The sequence below is a fragment of the Magnolia sinica genome, chromosome 4 (genome assembly GCF_029962835.1).
Source record: "Magnolia sinica isolate HGM2019 chromosome 4, MsV1, whole genome shotgun sequence".
Taxonomy (NCBI): Eukaryota; Viridiplantae; Streptophyta; class Magnoliopsida; order Magnoliales; family Magnoliaceae; genus Magnolia; species Magnolia sinica.
In genome coordinates this window covers 65,560,829-65,583,238 of record NC_080576.1, presented here as the reverse complement: position 1 = coordinate 65,583,238, position 22,410 = coordinate 65,560,829, and the positions used below count along the sequence as shown (strand labels likewise).

Here is a 22,410-nt window from a genome sequence, read left to right as displayed (position 1 = left end):
GATGATCATGTGAGCCCAAAAAATTAAGTCCAATAATCAGGTGGGCTATATATGAATTTGAAGGTCTATGGGTGGTTTAGGCCAATCTTGTATCCCATTCCAATACAATAAACATTGGATTTAACAGACGAGGTGGAAGAATATTTGACACTTTAGGTGGTTAACAGGCCAATCTTTTATTGGCATTCACCAGGGAATCATGAACCCCGTATCATCCATAATTTCCTTAAATATGAAAGGAAACAACGTCATGACACATAATTCCTGTTAGGGGTTAACTTGGATAATCCAATCCTTCCTGTATCAGAGAAACAAATTCAATCATCTTCACTAGTTCAAGATTAGTGATGAAAAATACTTGCAAGACATTCACACAATAGTCCTCGTCATCAATTGAAAGTTTCTTTTATTAAAATAAGCGATGATACTAATTTTATGAAATCAATAGAAAACATAACAAGAGTATTAGCCAGCTTGAAATGCATTTCTGTCTAGACATGTTTCTTCTTTGTTGCCCAATTTTAATTGGATCTGATATCTGGTTGTCATTGGAGCAATGGATCTGAAAATCGAACCATTGTGCTTGCATACCTGAATCTTGTGCACTTATACCTTATGTACGTGAAGTAGTTAGTAATTACCATCTGCAAACCTGTTTCTGTTTTGGCATGTTGTCAATTCAATTGCTAGTCATTGCAACTGAATTTGTGTCAGAGCAACCTAAATAACCAGATAAATGATGAGCATGTCTATAAGGATTCCCATAACATACATGGAGCGTCAGCACATTGAGAAAATCATTAACAAGGTCAGATGCTCTTGCAAGTAACAGTGCACTACCTTGTAGTAAAGCTCGACATTTACGACTTTAACAGCAACATCTTTGAACTGCATGTTCAAAAACTCTATATCTACTTTCAAAGTTACTTACGTTGTTTTTTGGAACAGCACAGGGGAATTTCTTCTTCAGGCATGAATGAACTCTACTACATTATAAGAGAGGAGAAATGTGAGCTTTAAAAGTAAATCAAAGTCACGCCTGCACTAATGATCTTTAATAGCCTAGACTGCAATTTCCAAAAATGGAGAATCGAATCTTACAGTTTGTCCCCAGTTGAAGAGAAGCCCTCCACAAGGTTACTGGAGATATTGATGAGAAAAGTTATAGTGGAAAACACATGAATCTATGTTATGCAATATGGTACAGAGCAGAAGTAGAAGCATTCTTACATGCTTCCCTGAGGACACTCATTTGGACTAGAGCTCTCCCACGTGAAATTGTTGTAAGAAATATCCCTACATGCCAATGTTAAGTAGCAATATCAACAACCATTTTATAAACAAACAGAAAACAGAAGATATTGCCGCCATTTTTTTTAAAAAAATCCAGTAACTGATTTGTTAGAAAGTTATGGAACTATGTGCATTTATTTGAGGCTTTCATTTCTAACTTCCTGCTGCTCGAGTAATGAACATCTCACAAAGACTTGTAACATTCCTCTCAAAATTATCTTTTGGTGTTCAAATCTATAGTTCTTTTTAGACAGACCAAACTAATGAGTAAGATTATTATTTCTTTACGATCCTAGGTCATTTTATTGTGTGGTATTTAGATTGTGTTTCAAAAACATGGCCTGCGAAGTCAATGAAGTGAGCAAGATAATTGCAAATCCATATGCATAGGGAACATGTAAAGTTGCAAGTCCATCCTTCAGCACCTGTCACCAATGCAATAGCTCAATCATTCACATCTACAATGGTCCTCAATGCACCCAAAATCCAGAACTATTGAGCAAATTAAACACAAAATATCTCATCTGTCATGACAAACAACAAAAGCAAAGTAATGGGGAGAATGTTTATGCAAGAATGAGTTCAATCAGATCAGGTTATCTACTGTGCTGAACTTCAAGAAATACAGAGAAAATCCAGGAACTTTCACATAATGTAGCTTTTAAATAGATACAAAGATGCAATTACACAGCACACAACTTCTATTAGATGAGATGTTCATTTATTTAGTTTCTTTCTTAGTTGTATGCATTGATGACAATAGATTTCAAACACATTAACCATTTATATTGGGTCTAATTAAGAAAAAAAATGTATACAAGGTTTAAAAATCAGTTTCAATGTACCAAATTTTACCACCAAAATCGAGTCATATCTCCCTGTATCATGCCAATACAATGGATGAAACTAGTTCCATCAAGCGATACATACTGGTTTCAGATGATACTTAAAATCGGTTCTACAGTATGTTGAAGATTTTCACATGGACATCACAATGGACCCCACAATGCTTTGGGTTACATGCGCATCATGTAATAAGGGGATACACACAACCTGGGTCCCATCATCATCGCCTTCTCTACATTAAATGAGAGCTTGTCACACCATATGCAGGATCCCAAACTAATAAAAAAAAATATTGAAGTAATAAAAATAATTAGAAGCATACAGAATGTGGGTGAGGTAAAACAGAAGTTGCATGAGAAATACCGATAACAACTGCAACAGACAAAGCAAGAGCATACTTCATTCTGGAATGTGCAGAAGTATCAACCTTAAGGTTGGCATTCTCCTTCTCTAAGGTCGCAATAACAGTTTTTAAACTACTCTTAGCAGGTTCCTTTGTTTCTTCTTCCAAGTCTCTTCTGATCAACTCAGTTTGCAGTCGTTCCATCTCTGATACTTAATCATTCAGTTCGATGTGTAGTTCCTTCATCTCCAATTCTCCATAGATGTCTGCCCATTAAAAAATCTCATAGAAGATATCAAAAAGCTAAAAAGGGTAAGAAATTTCTTACTCAAATTACAGAGTGAAAACAAGAGTGAAAACATACATGGTCAAAATGTCTACAGTTTGAATCCTCCTATTCTGTTTGGAGGATTACAGGATCCTCATACCTATGGCTTTACAGAGTATATCGGGTTTTCAGTTATGACAAGTAGCCCTGTGGTTAAATGATCAATAACATTGATTTGATCCCCTGTGGTCTCTCTTCTGTTTTGATTAGAAACTGATCTTTTAATCAAAATAAAAAAGAAACGTATTAAACATAAACTTGCTTCAAAGTTTTTTAGGATGATGCTTCATCTTTTTTGCAAAAATTAAACAAGGTGACTTAGTTCACTTCAGAAACTTTCAACTCACATCTTTGGCTAGAAACCCTTCCGTGTTTGCGTTAATTCTTGAATTGACGGCTTCAAGTTTCATTGATAAAAACTACAAAATCCAATAATTTTATGCAACTCAAATTCAATGCTAGAGTGAAGAGAACCATAACATAGTCCAGCTACTCATAAAACACAATTACTCTTACCTCAGCCTGACGCTGTAGTGATTGAATGTAATTTATTATCTCATCAAGGACCAGTGCTTTGCCAATCACCTGAACAAAGCAACATTTTCATAAGAATACTCTTTAGCAAAACTTAAAGCAAGGCTTCTCAAATGGGCTGGTACTACTACCTACTTGACTACGTCAAATCAATTGGCAAAGAAAGCTAAGGAAGAAACAACTCTTCCCCAAGATTTATTCATATACATAAATAACCAATCCATATTCATTACATGTCCAGTTAGAAAGTCCAACATATGATACAACTGGAAAACAAAAACCCACACCTTATTACATCTAGGAACCAGATATTGGAGAATCTTCATATGCTCGCCGATCTTTATCTCTCCTAGCCTGTTTAATAGACAAATTCAAATCAGGGAGCTTTGTTCAATTGGTATGCATCTCATGAGGACCGATATTTTCCACTCAAATGTTTTTTTTTTTCCTTACACAATTTTACCATCTATGTCAAAATTCTTTAAAATGTCCACCATCAGAACTAGCACAGTTGTTTTCAAAAACCATCAGTCGTAATCCCAAACATTTCAAAAACCATTGTTGGGTATTCTAGAAAAAGGCACAAAGAACAGAAAAATGCCTACCCTTTCAGCCAGACTGTGACTATCAGTAGCTTGACCCCTTTCTCGCTCTCACATGGATGTAATCTTGCTTTGCTGCCTTTCAAGATTGAGCACTTTGTTCGACCAGCTTGTTACCGTTGCCTGAACTTGCTTCCACCTCCGCTTTTGAGTTCTCATTCTCTTCTTTGAGAATTCCCATGTGACTCGCCAACCCCACCAGAATCTGCCACTGTCGGATTCACCGGGGCCTGCATCCCTTGAATCCGCTGCTCATAGTCCGGATCATCCGTGGGGAGCTCATACTGGCAAACAGGGCAAGAATTGTGCAGAGCAAGCCAAGGGAGGATGCAGTCCGAATGGTAGATGTGCTTGCACGACACTACTTTGCCATTGAACCGAACTCAAACGTGTCCTTACAGATGGCACAATGCGATGAGTCGGACGCCAGAAGGTCGTCCGAGACTTTGATGCAGGTGGGGTGCCATAACGGTTGGGAGCTTTCTCAGCAAGATGTTGGATGAGCTGTGTTTCGACCAGAAACAAAGGTATTTGATCTGGAGGATTATTTTATTCAATGATAACAACAATAAAATGAATATAGGGAATTTCATTTATCTTATGAATTCGTTTTACATCCTTATACAATCCCTTGATTTCAAAATAAAGTATTCTGGTACATACAAGGAAAACATATATATATATATATATATATATATATTGAATAGACTCAGATAGTGATTCTGACAGTATTTCAAATCGTAGTAAAATTTTCAGATCGGAGAATTCATCATGCGGAATTGATATACATCTTGATCAATCTAATGAGCTTGCAATACTTTATCCCTTGGGAAAGAATTAAGTTCTTCTTATTCTCTTCGAAAGACGTATTTTCAAAGAAAAACAACATGTCCGTGCAATGGACCTGTTGCGCGGACGGGTTGTTTTAACCTTCACCCATTGTGCGCATGGCTTCACTGTGTGCGAGTTGGTCTTTGCGCAGACTATCTATTGCGTGCGTGCAATCGATCTCTTTGAGTACCTGGAATTCTTCCAAGTCCGAGCTCTGCTTCTGTTCCTGAAATTTCTCTCTCTGATGCTAAATGAAGGAGATGGTGGGGTATTTATAGCCTCTCACGCGTGTGAACTCACCTATCCACGCAACCAATAATAACAAAGTGACCATTGTGCGCAGGCATTGCTTTTGTGTGCATATTATCATTGCGCGTTATTTTTGTTGCATGCATAGTATCATCGTGCGTCACGTAATGAGCTTCTCGAAGACTTTACATTGCGCGCCTCGCAACCAAAGTCAATGAACTTTCTATGTTTTCTTCTTCTTTTCTTCTTCTCTCTCTCTCTTTTTTTTTTTCATTCTTCTTATCTTATCTCTCTCTCTGTCTCTCTCTCTTATTTTATGCCTCATCAAATGCCCCCTTGATCCTATACCTTAAAAGATGAAATGGAGGATCAATTTCCTGTTTTCTTTTATCATAAACCCTTTGCGTGCAATGTAGAGATGCTTTGCACGATCGGGACCGCGCAATGAACTCGGGTCCCAAGCACTATCTAAACAGGACTTCACTTCATTTCCCTCATTTCCTCTGCAGAACCAAGTCCCTTTTGTGCTGAAATTTACCTAGCGCGCAACAAAACGCCCCGTGCAACCACTTCTCTGTGCAACGAGATACTGTGAACAACAACTCTTTCTTCTCAGAAATTTTCTAAGTGTTGAAACTCTGCTGAAAATTTTCCTATCTCCTCTTTTTCAAGTGGCTCATTCTAAAAGACCTCATCCTTCCCAGAGTGAACATGTTACTAAACCTTCTAACCCATCATCATCTCTAGAAGATCATCCTCCAAAGAGAACCCGTCCAACTGGAGAATCTTCTTTTTTCTTCAAAATCCCTGATCCACCAATCATCAATTTTGCCTACCGCATCTTACTTCTTGCCAACCCTATCTACACCGCTGTAATGATGGGCGAACTCGAGAGACCGCTAACAGAGGGCCATGAGTCTGATTAGGAAAGTTGGTAGAAATCCACTGCCAATTTCCGTACTGACAGTTCTCGCCCTATGAATCTTCCACTCCTCCATCTTTTTCGAAAAAGAAGAAAAAAAAGAGCAAGAATGAAATTTTGCAGGAGAAGATAAAAGATCACAACAAAAAACGTTTTCAAAACGTTTGGGATATGGTCAAATTTCAAGAAGATGTGATCAAGTTAAAAAATCCCTATAAGGATGAAATCGTCATTATGTGCGCCACCTTTAGTCGCCCGAAGATGATCCCTCTTATGTGTGGGATATTCGGCTGCGTAATGTTATAGTAGAACTGCCCGTTAATGTTGATCATTTAGCTCCATTTGATATTCTTCCTCTCATTCAGTCTGTAGGATGGGATAACATGCCACATTGGGGTAGGCCGGCATACCGCTCCATTGCGCAGGCTATGTATGCTTGCATTACTAATTTTTCTACTGAAAATCTGACATTCACTATTTCAACCAGAGAAGGTCAAATTGATGTGGATCGTCATCTTATCTCTGGATTAATGGATTTACCTGTCAATGATGAGGGTATTCCCATTAGCACTCTAGTGGCAAAACCATCTAAAACTGAGAAGCGAATGCTTACTAGAGATTTATGCAATATAGATGTGGAATGGAATACTGCTGAAAATGCGCTTGCCTCAAAGTTTTTGTTACCCAGATACAGAATCCTTCATATGATTTTCATTTCAAATGTTTATCCTCGTTTTGGTAACAAAACTGAACTCACTACGTTTATGGTCCGTGTACCTCTGTATGTCCTCCTTCCTTAATTTGTCATTGCATCATTCAATTCCGTCTCCATCCAGGACACAGTGACATTCCCTTCGCTTATCTTATGACTGTGTTGGCCACCCATAGTTTAGTGGCTATGCCTGTTGGAGAAGCTCCAATTCACCACCTACCATTCAACAACTCCAATATTAACAAGATGAATTTGAAGCTGGCCACAGGCCAAGTCAATGTGGGTGTTGGTGGATCTGATGCCGCAACTGAAGAGGAGAGTGATTTGCCTCCAGATGATATCAATATAGATGACATTTGATGAAATCGAATCCAACTCAGCAGATGATCCTGATTATCAGCCATTTGACTTTGATGCGTGCTTGTGCTCACTTGAGGAGAAGGTTGAAAACATGAATGTGTCCCATGATTTGCAATTCAAATATATGCGCAAATATCTTAGGCGCCTTAATAAGGGACTTCATCAACTTGATCCTACCATACCTGCTCCTTCATCAGGTTTTGATTAGTATTTGCGCAAATATTTGCTTCTTCGAGTTCTGATTAGTATTTGATTATATGGTTTGTAATAACTTTTAAGATACTTGGATTTCTTTTGTTTTATGGGGTTGAACATGCTTGAGCATGCTTGCTTAGGAATTTGGTTAACTTGATTATCTAGATCATATATTTTCTTCTTCCTCATTACTCTTCTTATTCTTCCTTATTTATCTACTTCCATTATCATTTATTGGTTCCTTCCTTTGTCATATTGTGACAAAAAGGGGGAGAATTTTATCATGCTTGTGATATATGGATTGTGGATTGTGGATAGGTAGCCATTTTCTGTTGTAAGGGTAAGTATTGTTGGGGAGTAGATGTGATTTGTTTTGACCTGTTTATAACTGATGCATGATTCTTTAACCAGGTTGTAACTGGTTTATATTGATAACTAGTGCATGATTATTTATTATGCGTGTAATGCTTATGTTATTTTAATGAAGTGTGTTTTGTCACAAATTTGATAAAGGGGGAGATTGTAAGTATTATGTTTTTTAGCTCCTATGATTGTCAAATTTTGTAGAGCCAAAGCCTCTTGGAATCTGTGTCTTGTGTAGCTCATCTACATATTCAAGACTGTGCATCTCATATACAAGAACAAAGGTCTTTACCTCAAGAATTTCATATGCAAGATCAAGAGATATACAGGCTCAAGTACAATACCATGTGATAGTTCACTCATTCAAGCTTCAAAGTTCAAGGTTTCAAAGCTTCATCGAAAGGCAAGACAATAGTCTTTACTTTGGTACTCAAAGCTCAAGGTGAAGTACAACTCAAGTACCTCAAGCTCAAGCTTCAATGTATTACAAATTCAAGCTTCAAAATGTCTCGAGTTCAAGCTTCATCATATGTCAAGATCTTAAGCTTCGTGAACTTTAAAGAACAACTATCAACTGAAGCAAAAGAAGATTCAATGTTCATATATCGCTTACAAGGTATGAATGACCCTAGATTGACCATATGATAAGTCATTTTGAATACATAATTTAATTGGGTCACTTTATAAGTGCATAGACTGTTTTTTAACTAGTCTTAGACTAAGTTCGAGTCCTAGTATTGGCTCGACTAGTCCAAGAAATCCTCGACTAGTCTTAAGTTTGTTATTAATTTTTAGAATTTTTTGTTAAAGCCTCGACCAGTCGAGTGAACAGTGCTCGACCAATCCTGCAGACTAGACTCAAAGTCTAACAACTAAATTGAGTCCCACACAACCAGTCGTGGACAGGACTCGACCGGTCGTGGAAGCCACTTGACCGGTTGAGCAGGCCCTTCGGCCAGTTATGGAACGGCCTGATCTTATCACGCCCAAATTTTTAAAAGTTTGTTGGTTCTTCGACCAGTCGAGCCGACCTCTAGACCAGTCGAAGGTGTGATTTCTGCACTTATAAATAGAGCACGATTTTGAGAGTTTGATATATAATTCAAGCAAAATCAAGACACCGCTCTGAGAGATAAGTTAGTGATATTCTTAAGCTATTTAGTGCTCATTTTATATTCTCTTTAATTAGCTTTCTTTTCATTTGATTTTGAGTTTCTACATTCCAATCTTATTTGAAAGAGGGATTGAAGTTTTCCCATTTCTTGGAATCAAAATCAAATCAAGCTAGCCCAAGGTGATTTAATCTAAAATCAATTTAGAACTTAGAACCATTTCATAAGTGAGTGTGAACATTGAACATCTATGTTGAACTTCTACTCCGAATTGGTTCTTCCGGGCTGCATCAAAAGGAGAATATCCATATAAGTATTTTTACAGTTTTGTAAATTAATTCATTCTTTTGGTTTCATTGAGATTGTGCCAGAAAAATCTCTTTCTTTTGGTTTGTCTTAGGTGATCTAAAAAACTCGGAGTGTGGGGTTTTTGAATTGTGTAAGCCCACTTGAAAGACACAATTGTGAGGGTTTTATGTGAACCTTGAAAAACCTATTTCATAGTGAACGCTAATATCCACTGTGTGAGGATATTAGGAGTGGAGTAGTTATGTGGCTGTTTTTCTAAACAGTTGGTGTACACACAAGCGAACCACTATAATTTCTAGTCTTGTGGTGATTGATTGATTATTTCATTTTGTGGATATTGTAATTTCCCTTTATGTATTTGTGGAGAATGTTGTAATTTCTTTTATACAAGTGTGGGAATGTTGTAATAGCTTAGTTATTTCCTTTGCTATTTATTTCTTTATTCCTCTGTATCGGTTTGAGATTTTAATATACAAGCCGTTCTAGGAATCTTGTTGTCCTACCATAAGCCATTAGTTTTTAGTGTAAGGTTGTCCTTAGAACAACATTTGTATCAACCTCTCAATACTTGTACACTTGAGGTTGTTTTACATTTTTGCATTGTGGGATTGTTTAAGTACTATCTTTATTTATATTTATTTAAATTCTGCATTTAATTTTTAATTTGGCATAGTCCTATTCACCCCCCGTCTAAGACTCATAGCTCGGCCTTTACAAGTGTAGATACAGTTCTTTAGATTCAAGCTCATAAAATTTAGGAAGGAGTTGGATCACCCCTGGCTTGATATTCATGTGTCCCGTATTTTTTGGAAAAACCATGCATGAGGGCGTGCTCACCCCCGCCTGTTGTAAATAATCTCGTAAAATATATGGCGGGGGTGCTTGATGCACCTCATTGTCACTGTAGATGTCCTCCATCCTAGGTTGGGGTAGAAGAGGTTGGTTTGCAGCCATTACTTCAATTAACTCAGGGGATCTTGAGCAGTGTCTAGGCCTGCGATGGATAGTCAACCCCTCAACCAATCCTCCTTCAGTCAAGACACGTCGAGTGTTATCATGAACCCACTTGGGCATGAAACACTCGTTGCCCTCAATTTAGATTCTAAACTTAACCTAAAAAGAAGAAAGGAAATAGAAATCTAGAAATAAAGAGAAAAGAGTGGGAAAGAAATTACCAAATTCGAAGTTCCTAAGTTGGATCCTGTAAAACAAAACAAAACAAGTTAGTTTCGAAAAATAGAAAGTCTACGAATAAAAAGTAAATTATTTTCTAAAAGAAAGGAAGAATAAAATAGAAAGTTTCTAAAAACAAATTAAGAAAGCTCTAAGCTTAAATTAGAAAGTAAGAAATTTTCTAAAAGAAAACCTAAAGTAAGAAATTTTCTAAACAGGGAAATAACTAACTTAGTTTCTAAAAGTTAATAAGGAAAATTCTAACCTAGAATTAGGAAGTTTCTGAAAAAAAATAAAAGAAAGGAAAGATGAAACAAATTAGGGAAGTTCCTAAAAATATAAAACAAATCTTAATCTAGAAATAGAAAGTTAGAAAAACTAGAAAATCAAAAACAGATTACCAATTTAGAAATCTTATCTCAGGGTCCTACAAAACAGAAAAATTTCTAGAAATCAAATAGAAAAACCTAAATCTAGAAAAGCCCTAATCTTAACCTAATTCTAAAACTAGTTAATCTCAGAAAAATGTAACCGTCAGTCCCCCGGCAACGGTGCCAAAAACTTGTTCACACCCCAAGTATAGGGTTGTGATGTAGTAATAATCTCTGTGAGACCGAGGTCAAATCCACTGAGACTGAACCTTGTACGTAATCTGAAAGCAACCAGAAGAAGATGAAATCTAAATCGCGAATAATTGAAGGAATAATGGTGAAATAGTAAACTAAAAATTTAGAAAATTCAAGGGTAGGAAACTAGGGATTCAGAGGATCCACTTGTAGAGATCAGGGAGATCTACGCTTGATTCATGAACTCAACTGGACTTCGAGTCCCATCTTGATCCAGTTGGAAGATACATCACTAAAGCTCAATCTGAACTTCCTTTAATCTAGTTTTCAAAGAGATGAAAGGTATAAGAATTAGAGTTGATTCTATCATAAAACCATGCCCATGAGACAAAGTAAATAACAAAATTAAACTAATCCATAACTAGTCAAAAAGATGTATGAATTTTAGAAAGGATTCCATCATCCAACCGTGTCCAAGGGGCAATGGTGAACAATAGGGCTTCCTAACATCATAATCAAAATAATGGAAAGGGAATACTTAAAGCCATCGCAGATCTATTGTAATTTAAGTCACAACAAATCATTAAAAACTGTAAATATTCCTATTAATCAAACTAAAATCAACATCCGTTCATAACATAAATCAACGCCATAAAATCTTCCCATCACGCCACAAGCTTCACCTCTTAGCCCTAGCTAAGAGGTTTAGCCCAACATGATTGGACTAGATCTCACAAAAATAATAATAAAAAATAGTAAATAAACAAATAAAACTCTAAAAAGTACTCTCTCTCTCTCTCTCTCTCTCTCTCTCTCTGACGTCCTAGCCGTGGATGATTTTGAACGGCCAGGATCATTGGATCGATCCTGGCCATGATCGCTAAATGGCCCGGATCAACCGGGTCTCGGTTGCGCTGTAAACAGGGCCTACACAAGCCTTGCATTGTGCTGATGGTGGGGCCCATGATTGATGTATTCAAGAAAATCTAAACCATCCACTAAATGCATAACGAAAAACTAGTTGGAATTGGCTAGTTCTGGGTTAGATTCGGTGTGGCCCACGAATTATTTTATTGCATAGTCTATCTTCCGTTGAATGGCTAAAATCATATCCTCGCTGCTTCTTGAAAAATTTCCACCTAGGTCATGGTCAGTGGGCCTGTAAGACTCTAATGGATGGTTCAGATCGAACTGTTGAATCGTGATGGTGGCCCACAAGAAAGGATAGCAACTCTCTGTTCTCACGTTCGCAACCGATTTAAAATCGGGCAGAAACCATGTGGTCAAATGCAAGTTGACCTCCTTTAGTTGCTCGGTGCACTGCGAGGGCACAACTGGTTTGCACTCCCACGTATGCAAAGTGGGTCCCAGATTGATGCGCGTGAAAAATCTGATCCATCCATCCATTTTATCACCTCATTTAAGCTGTTGAGACCAATTTTGAAGCATATCCAGATTTCATATGGGCCCCAGATTGATAATTCATGGGCTGATCTGACCGTTGGCCCACTTTCACAAGGATTCAAGGGCTGAAATTCAATGTGTATGGTTAATTTATGGTCTTTAGGATAGATATAAAGTTTCAAACCAAACGGATGGTGGGAACCCTGTGATCTTGCATTCTGGACGAATTTCAGGCCTCTTTAGCATGGAATACTTGATTTTCTCGAATCTCAGGTGTGTAAATTCTTCGATCTCGGTCCCCTGGAGTCCATCCCTTGCCTTGATGATTCTGTAGTGTCAATTCCATATATTTAGCTTCATTTTCAATCCACACTTGTAAATTCACCTTGCAACACAAACACGATTAAAATAGGGCATTAAACACTATCATGCTCGTAAAATCAGGTAATAGCTGGGGTCTAATATGCAATATTTGACCCTCAACACTTCTCCGACTTTCTTATATTTATCATTCCCCCTCATTCATATGTTCATCACTCATCTTTATTCCTTCTCTTAATTTGTACCAAGTTCTCTATTAGTTGTTCTCCAGATCTAGAAGCTGCCCGCCAGAAGATACGAGGATCAACTGTTGCTTTTAGTCCCGAGACCGAACTTGCTACGTTCCTTGCTTACTGGTTAAGCTTAGTAGTGTTACCAAGTTCAAAGTGGGCAGACACTGTTCGTTCTACTCTATTTGTTGTTGCTGGAGCCATGTAACAAGGTAAAAAATATTCCTTAGCTCCTCCTGTCCTTTGCTCTCTTTATAAGGCCTTTGGAAATGTTGCGGCACATTGCTCAAGCCTGGCAATAGGAGCTTCTTCATACACCCCCTGGCGTTATTTCTCTGGTTGGTTGGGTATATATTTCTCATGGACATATGATGACCCCGAGAAGGCTTATGTCAACCCGAACGTCCCCCTCTATATTATTATCTGAGGCGCATAATGGTGAAAAGAACTTACCAATGGGTTACAAATAAAATTGAGAGTATGGAATCCATTGATTTCTTCCCATTTTATTTAGCACATCAGGCCGAAGACAGAGAAGTTGTAGATAACAATGATCTGGAGCCGATCAGGAGAATTTTCTTGATTTGTATAATGTCTTGTAGTCTTCCCCTTCGAGAGGGTAGTGAATTGTAGTGAGAACCCTACTATCTAAGTAGGTTTACAAGATAATTCAAGTATGATCAAACTGTGCCATAGGTGGGAGAAGATATCACTTGGGCGATGCGGAGTTATGGAGTGGGTCCATATAACTGGGCCTTGATATGGAAACAACTCTTGGCGAGGAACTTCAAGTCCCATTTTGTTCTTTCGGGCTTTAATCACCAGGTACAGGCCTCATATACTTGGATGCATTGGTGGGTACATCCATATTATTTGGTACACACTTGTTATCCTGTTGATTGCCCTATTTGGATTCCTCCTCCTTGAATGAGGAATTACAACCCGAGCAAGGAAATGGGTATTTTGTTGAAAGAGATCATGCAACAACTCCCGGTCAACTTTGCCGAAGGATTTCCATAGAAGAACCAATATGGGAAATAAAGCTGGTTAATACTTTAGAAGGATGGATAGCTTTTGGATCCCCTCTGGATCTCATAAATCAATCAGAAAGGCAATCTGCTCATGTTAGTGAACCTGAAGCTCCTGTTATTCCTTCATATTCTCCTACTCATAGATTAGAAAATCTGACCGCAGATACTATCTCCCCTACTGAAGGACCAAATGCAGTTACTATTCCCCTTGCTGAAGTTCAAGCCGTAACTACAGTCTCTCCTACTGGAGGATTGACTCATCATTCTCCAATGACCCGTTCAAGAACTAAATCTTTATCTCCAGAAGTTTTAGTTCAGAAAAATCCTCCTCCTTCTCGGGGTTTTTGTCTTCTTCTTGTAAAGACTGTTTATAAGGGAAAACAGACAATTTCTGAAGAGGATTGTTCATCAGATTACTCTACGAAAACTTCAACTAGTGAAACATCTTCTTCTACAAGCCTGACTGATGAAGGGAATGTTTTATTGGACGACCTCCAAGAAGAAGATGCGGAGGTTGATATCGGCAAGGAAGCTGAAAATGCAGGCAACATCCCAATTATTGAGGTTCAACGAGATAATCAAGGAACTTCTTCTCCTCCTAAAGTGATTTCTCTTGACGAGGAACAACTTGATTATGGGAGTACCAGTTGCTTTCCTGGTGCAAATATTTTCATATCTTATGACGCTTTCTACTCTCCTCCTCTTACGAACAATGTCAGTGATATTGAACAAAATCCCACAATGCTTCCTATTATTGTGGAGGAGTCTTCGTCAAGGGAAGCTGAAATTTCTTTGCCAGAAATGCAAGTAGAACCAGAAGCATTATTTTTGCCTCAGAGTGTGGAAGTGTACTAGGACACATCACATGTTCAACCAGCTGTCCATTTAATTATTGATATTCCTGATTTCCCCCATTCGGCCAGTTGCTCGAAGTCTGGAGTTTCCTTTTGATCCAATCGATACATGAACACCAACTACTTTGGATTTAAGCACAAGAGCTTAAGAACTTTCTTTCAATGTGGCAGTCGTTGCTACGAATGTTCCTGTATCTTCAGGAATAGAAGCATCTTCCGTACCAACTACATCTCATCCTGCCCCTAGAGATGGTATAACTCCTTCGTTCTCTGTTCTTTATATATTTTAATATTATTGTTTCTCGACTTAGATCCTTTCTTTTATCTTTTAGCTGCAATTCTTCCTTCTTCGAGTGGATCAGGAGATTCTAATTCAGTGGCCACGATATCTGATAGAATTTCCTTAGATAAAGTATCGCCTATCATGCTTATCTTTTTCAAGAATGCTATCTTTGTTATTATTGATGCCTTTTAGAATCCTACACAATGGCCCTATCTCGACAGTGCTCTAGTTGCTCTAAATCATTCCGCAAGACTGGCCCATATCAATGTCCTTCCATTACATAATTCTTTGTCACATTTCTATGGTTCAGTGAATAACTTGGAATCAATTCAAAGCATGGTGATTCTGCCAAAGATTTTGGAGCATCAAAAAGAGTTGGCATCTTTCAAGGAGAAAATCTCTCAGGCTGATGTTGTCGTATCTGGATATGATACTAAACATCAATCCCTACAAGATAGGTTGAAGGCTTCTGACAAAAATATGATAGTTATTAGTAATCATATTATTTTTTTAAAGAATGAAATTGCCTTGCTCGAGGCTAAGGAACAAGAGGAAAAAGTAAATAATTGTAAGATCAGAGAAGAAATTGAAGTTAATGTTCGCATCGTTGATCTTGAAAGAGCCGAGCTTTTAAAGGATAAAGAAGTAGTTGCTTCTTTGGAAAAGGAGTTGGCCAACACTCCCAATCATGCCCAAATTATTCTTAAAGCAGAAATTTCGAATGCTGCAGCACAAGCCCAATTAAAAGAAGATTTACAAAGATATATGGCAGCATTAGGGATGTCAGAAGATCTGTAAAATTTTGTTTATATCATCATATGTATTCTCCTAATTTGTAAAATTCAGGATATTATGAATGAATATGTGATTTTTGCTTTTGAGATTCATATTATGACGAACATTTCTTCATGAATTTTATAAACATGTAATGATAATACATATAGTTCTTATCATATGATAGTCTATGCTTAATTGTCAGTATTGTGTCCCTTATATGATATTATTTTTGATAGGCAAAGCTAATTTCTAGTTTTCAATTAGTTTCACACACAGTTTAAGCTCTTGAGTAGTGAAGCAATAACAGTTTTTTAGAATCTTAAATAGTTGGAGTTAGGGTCTTATGTGAATGGTCTCTGTAACTCTTATAGGTTCCCTAGACTTATCACGGCCGGGGAGTTCATAAACTACGATCCATCAGAGGGGCCTAATGAAGCTACTGAGGCAGTGAACTCAGTGGGTTTTATGCACAGGGTTGGCCATAGTAACTTTCTAGAGTTCATAGGGCGCGCAAGTCTACCTTAGGATACCAAATTCAAGGCTGCCAGTCCATCAATGAGGGGGTACACTGCAGCCCTGTCCTATGAGTTTCTACTGGAATTGAACCAGAAATCTGGGGAGTCTTACGCATGGTTGGCCTATCTATGGATGAGCCAAAGAGCACACATTGAGCCCGCTTTTTCTTCATCTGCAAGGTCGGACACATTCACGAGAGGGCATTTTCTCTCACCATCCCTCATGACGCTGTTGGAATCAATACAGACGACATAGGTCTCAGATATGATTGGCATCCTTCTACTTTTGGCCGCTTATGGCTTTTGGTAGTGATTGTTTTCATCCGCTGCCCACATGGGTCTAAGCATGTTATGGCCTTCGCGGGCTTTTTAGGGCCACTAGCTCCTCATTGTTGCTCGCATAATTTCATATATTTCCAATGATGGTAGGTCTTATGCACAATTGGCCATATGGGCTTGGCTATGCCGCCGTAAATGATGAATTGCCATCGCTGTCATATGACCTGTGTGGTTGGCCGTATAGGCTTATTCCAATATTATCACTGATAAATCGACTTATTCCACCACTGCCATTGATAAATTGATAAATGATATATTGTCATATCGATAATAACATTCTTGATAGTGTTTTTAAAGTAGTGTATCAATTCTGGCGATAATATCAATTTAACGATAATATTTTTATAATAATAGTCAGTAAGGATTAGCGATGAGTGATGGTAATGATATCCATTTTGCAATAATCATCATTAGCACTTGATAATGTCGATGATAATAATTAATTCTGGCGATAATCGGCGACAAGATTGATATGCTTGAATATCCTTTGATACTCTTGAGAGTTTGCCTTTTATTCATCATATATGGAGAAGAATACATGGCATTTTCCTTTTAAGGTTGTTTCATCATTTTACTTGTCTTGCCCCCTTTTGATTGGGAAGCATTATATTCAATAATCTTCAGAATCAAAATCGCATCGATTGTCAAGAATAATATATCTTAATGAAGTGAGCGTTAATGGGTATGCCAATACCCTGTCCATTCTGATCCACCACTCGATATGCTCCATTTGAATATACTTCTGTTATTACATACGGACCGTCCCATTTGGGCTCAAATTTGCCCCCAGTTCTTCGAGTGACTACTATAGGTCTTTTCAATATTAGTACCAAGTCACCTTTCTTGAAAGAGCGATGTTTGACTTTTCAATCAAAGGTAGCAGAAATTCTTGCCTAATATAGTTCTAATCGCTGTTGAGCTACCAGGCATTTTTCATTGAGCATATCCAACTCGGTCATCCTTATCCTAGCATTTTCATCATCAGTGATCGATTGATGCACTGCCACCCTTAGCGACGCAACTTGCGCCTCAATTGGAATGATGGCCTCAACACCATACACTAATGAATATGATGTGGCCTTCATTGTAATGCGATGAGTGGTTCTGTAAGCCCATAGAACTTCTTGCAACTTTTCATCCCAATCGTGCTTATTTCCTGTGACAGTTTTTTTCAATATTTTCATAATCGTCTTATTGAAGGCCTCTACTAACCCATTGGCCGGCGGGCAATAGGGTGTTGAAAATGAGTGATGAATGCTAAACTTCTGGCAGAATTTCTCCATACCCCTATTCTTGAAAGGAGTGCCATATCAGAGATGATCCTTTTTGGAATGCCATGGTGGTATATTATCATATGTTAGATGAAATTCATGACATCTTTTTCTTTGACATTTCGAAGTGCAATTGCTTTAGTCCACTTGAAGAAATAATCTATCACTGTCAAAATATATTGCTTTCCTTTAGACGAAGGTAGATTTATGGGACCGATGACATCAAGTCCCCAGGCAGCGAAAGGCCAGGAGGTTCTCGACTGATGAAGGTCTTCAGGAGGCACATGTATGACATCCCCATGGATTTGACATTCATGCCATCTTTTCGCATAATTGATGGCGTCTTTGAACATTGTGGGCCAATAATCCCCCATTCGATGCACCTGATGAAATAAATTCCTACCGACTTGATGCGCTCCGCATTCTCCGGAATGGGCGTCTTGTAATATCTGATTTGCTTCCTCCGTGTTTAGACACCGTAACAGCATTTTGTTATAAGATCTTTTGTATAACATTTTGCTACACATAATGAATCTCTTTGATCTTTGCTTAATTTGCTGTCTTTGTGTTAAATCCTCTGGCAAAATATCATACTTGAGATAATCTACAAAAGGCTGGCACCAATTATCTGTTGTGACTTCCAAACATGATATAGGAAGTGCTTCGGCTGCTTCATTGATAATTTTTGATGATGGTAAGCACCTTCTTTCTTCTATTTTTACCTGTTGAGGACTTCGATCTGGACAGGATAAAGCTGCTGCCAGGCTAGCTAAAGCATCTGCCCTTGCATTCTCACATTGTGGTATATGTTTGATTTCAACATGATGGAACTACTTTAGCAATTGCTGTGCTCGCCGGCAGTACTGTAGGAGCTCTTATTTACTTATTTCAAACTCTGTTATCAACTGATTTATGACCAACTTGGATTCTCCAAAAATCTGTAGTGCTTTTATTTTCATCTCTCGAGCTATCTCCATTCCAATGATGAGAGCTTTATATTCGGGTTCATTATTACTATATGCAATGCCCAATGTGAAGGAGTAAGGTAGTAAATCACCTTGAGGACTAATGAATATCACTCTAGCACCTGTTCTTGACATTCGAGAAGTACCATCGAAGTACATTTGCCTTGAGTTTAACGATTCAATCATCATCACTTGTTCATCTGGGAAGTCGTCACTAATTATTTCATTGTCTATTATAGGATGAGCTGTCAAGAAATCTGCCACTGCCTGCCCTTTTACTGCTTTTATCGGTTCATAAGTGATTGTGTATTCCGAGAGCAACAACATCCATTTGGCCAATATTCTTGATAACATTGGCTTGGTCGTCAAGAATTTTATAGGATCTGCTTGCGAGATTAAGATTATATCATGAGAAAGGCAATAGTGTCTTAATTTTTGCACCATAAATATTAATGCCAAGCACACTTTCTCAATTGGCGAATAATTGCATTCTGCACCCATTAGGGTTCAACTTAAATAATAAATTGCGATTTCTTTGTCGTGTTCATTCACTTGTGCCATTAGAGCTCCTAGTAAATTCTCGGCTGCAGATATATATAGAATGAGTGGTCTACCCTTTACAGGAGCTGCCAATATTGGAGGTTGTTTCAACAATTCTTTAATTGAATCAAACGCATTTTGACAGGACTTGTCCCACACAAATTTTGTTCCTTTCTTCATTAGATGAGAAAATGACTGACATCTCCCTGCCAAGTTCGTGATGAAACGATGAATATATGCCAACTTTCCTTGCAAGCTTTTTAATTCCTTCAATATTTTTGGCAGTGGCATTTCTTAGATAGCTTTGACTTTCCCCAGATCGATTTCAATTCCTCTGTGCTGGATTACAAAGCCAAGGAATTTTCTTGATGAAACACTGAAAGCACATTTTGACGTAAGACTGAAGTCAGATGTTTATGATATTCTTTATCGTCATTTGATCTGACTAGTAAATCATCTACAGAGCATTCGACATGTTTGTGCATCATGTCTTGAAAGATATTCTGCATTCCTCTTTGATATGTTGCGCTGGCATTTTTGAGACTGAATGACATAACTTTACAACAATAAATTCCCAATGAAGTTCTGAATTCCATAGCTTCTTTGTCTTCAGGAGCCATTCTTATCTGATTATACCTAGCATTGCTATCCATGATGGACATGATAACATATTTTTTTTGTACTGTTGATTAACAGCTTAGTTATTGGCAAAGGGAAATCGTCTTTCGGACAAACACATACACTGATCTGTCCGCTTTTCTTTTTTACCCGGACGATATTCGATATCCATATAGGATATTTAACCTCTTTGATGAACCTGACTTTTATTAGCTTATTTATTTCTTCTTCTATCAGGGGAATTAAATCTGGAGGAAATCGCCTTTGTGCTTGTTTGATCGGCCTCTTGTCTTTAGAGATGTGCAATCAATGTATTGCTACTGATGGTTTCAAGCCTAGTATTTCTACATACATCCAAGTGAATACATCTTTATTATCTTTCAAAATATTGATATATTGATCGGCTTCTTGTTCAGGGAGGCTGGCGCTTATGAATGTATTCTGTGGCTCTTCTTTTGTTCCCAGATTTATTCTTGCAAACTGTCTATCATCGGTTACCCTCCGTCTTCCATATGTTTCAGAGCTGTTTTAGGATGCTTGATTGTTTTGGGATCTGTTTCTTTTATCGAATCAATCGTAATCATATTCACTGAAGATTCTGCCCCCAATCCCCAAAATTTCTCTCACTTTTTCTCATTGACTCCAATTGGAATTTGGATTCCCTTTCCATAATTTAACCCGGTTGGTTCTTCATAATCAAAATCCATATTCTTCATTATTTTTCTACTAGCTGGACTATACCTCTTAAGATCATCAAATGTCAATTTTTTGTAACTCATGTTACTATCGGCTTTTTCTTCTGCTTTCGTTTCTGAAGGGGCATAAAATTCAATCGGCTCAGGGTACTTCAAACTAGATTTGACATGAAATCTTTTCAGAATAGCTGGGAATGGCTTGTTCCTTTCAGCATACACCAATGACACCATGTAGTTTGACTATAAAAATTTCAGCTATTTGGGCGATAATAATGTTAACGGAGGCTGTCCTAGTTCTCTCAAGTGTTTTGGCATGAAATAAAACTTCTTTTTCGTGTTTGCTGTCTTAGGCAATTCTACCTTTGCACCTTCTTTTTCTATCATCTCTATATGATCATTTCTTGGGGCTTTATTTTCATCTTTCTTCTCTTCTTCCTTCCTGGTAAATCCATTATAATAACTGGCATCGGCGAAGAAAGCTTCTGCTTCTGTATATGGCTTTGAATCGACAGTCACTTTGTACTAAATTCCATCTTTGCAGTACTTGAAGCATTGGCGTAAAGTGGAAGGTATAATGTCATACTGATGCATCCATGGTCTACCCAAAAGGAGGTTATATGTTGTCACTGCATTGATGACATGACAAACAACATTTGTCATTAACTCTCATCTTGCCAAAGTTAATGTGATTTTGCCCAACACACGTTGCCCATCTTGATTAAAATCCTGTATCATTATTCCATTAGGGCGTAGATGTGAGCGACGATATCCAAGTTTAGTCAATATTGTTAATGGCATAAGATTTACCGCCGACCCGTTATCTAACATTATTCGCTTAATCTTTTTATTTTGAATGTGGCCCACGATCATTAATGGTCTGTTATGCTCCTTATCACAAGTCAAATCATCGTCAGAGAAAGAAATGATGGGCATACAGTTGTTTTGTGTTTCCTGCTCTGTGCTTTTTATTTCTACAAGCAATGCTTCTCTCATCTCATTATCAAATAAAGCCTGAATTAGAGTATGCCGACATTTTTCTGATAACTGTAATGCGTCATACACGCTTAACCGAGTTGGTATACCTTTTAGATAGCTTATCACGTCATAAGTTATCTTCTTGACTTTGTTGTTTTCCTCTTTTCTATTTTTATTAGCTTGTATTTCCATTACTCTTTCCCGAACCGCTTCAGGTTTTTATTTTTGGAGAGGACTTGTTACTTTCTTTCCCAAACATAACGTGATTACTGCAACTTTACTCATTCACTCTGTAGAGCTATCAGTATTCATGTTATTTCTTTCTTTCCTTTCTAGCTTTCCCTTTTTCTTATATATAATCTCTCGGCTAGAGATCATGTTTACTGGTGCTTTCCTGCTTCTTTCTTTCTCTTTACCTATTATGATCTCACCTCTGTTTATCATCCTCTAGATTATGCATTTCAGTGTGAAGCAATTTTCTGTAGAATGTCCTAACAGATGGTGATAGTGACATAAATTTATTTCTCTCGTCATCTCTGCTTCTTCGAGCCGCTTGGACGGGGGCAACTCTATTGTCCTTGCACTTAGTAGTTGTTTCATTAGGAGCAACATCCTCTTTCTCAAATGTGAATCCTTCATGAGAATTGAGAGATCTGGGTCTTTTATCATTGTATCTTCCTTTGTAACGATCTGATTCTTCCCTCTTTTCTGTTCTTTTTCTATCGCGGGTGGTATCATTTTTCTTCTCTCGTTCCACAACATTCGCCACCAATCTACCGTGCCCTCTTCTGCTCGTATCATAGTGAAATGCTAGCATTTTCTTGGTCATTAATTCTAGTGTGTGGGCTTTTGTG

The 22,410-nt window shown here is 37.8% G+C and overlaps 1 pseudogene; it reads right to left on the bottom strand.

Moving 5' to 3' along the window:
- Positions 1–4,101: 4,101 nt before the first annotated feature.
- LOC131244161 (E3 ubiquitin-protein ligase RING1-like) overlaps positions 4,102–22,410 on the bottom strand; it is a 96,822-nt pseudogene continuing 78,513 nt past the window's right edge.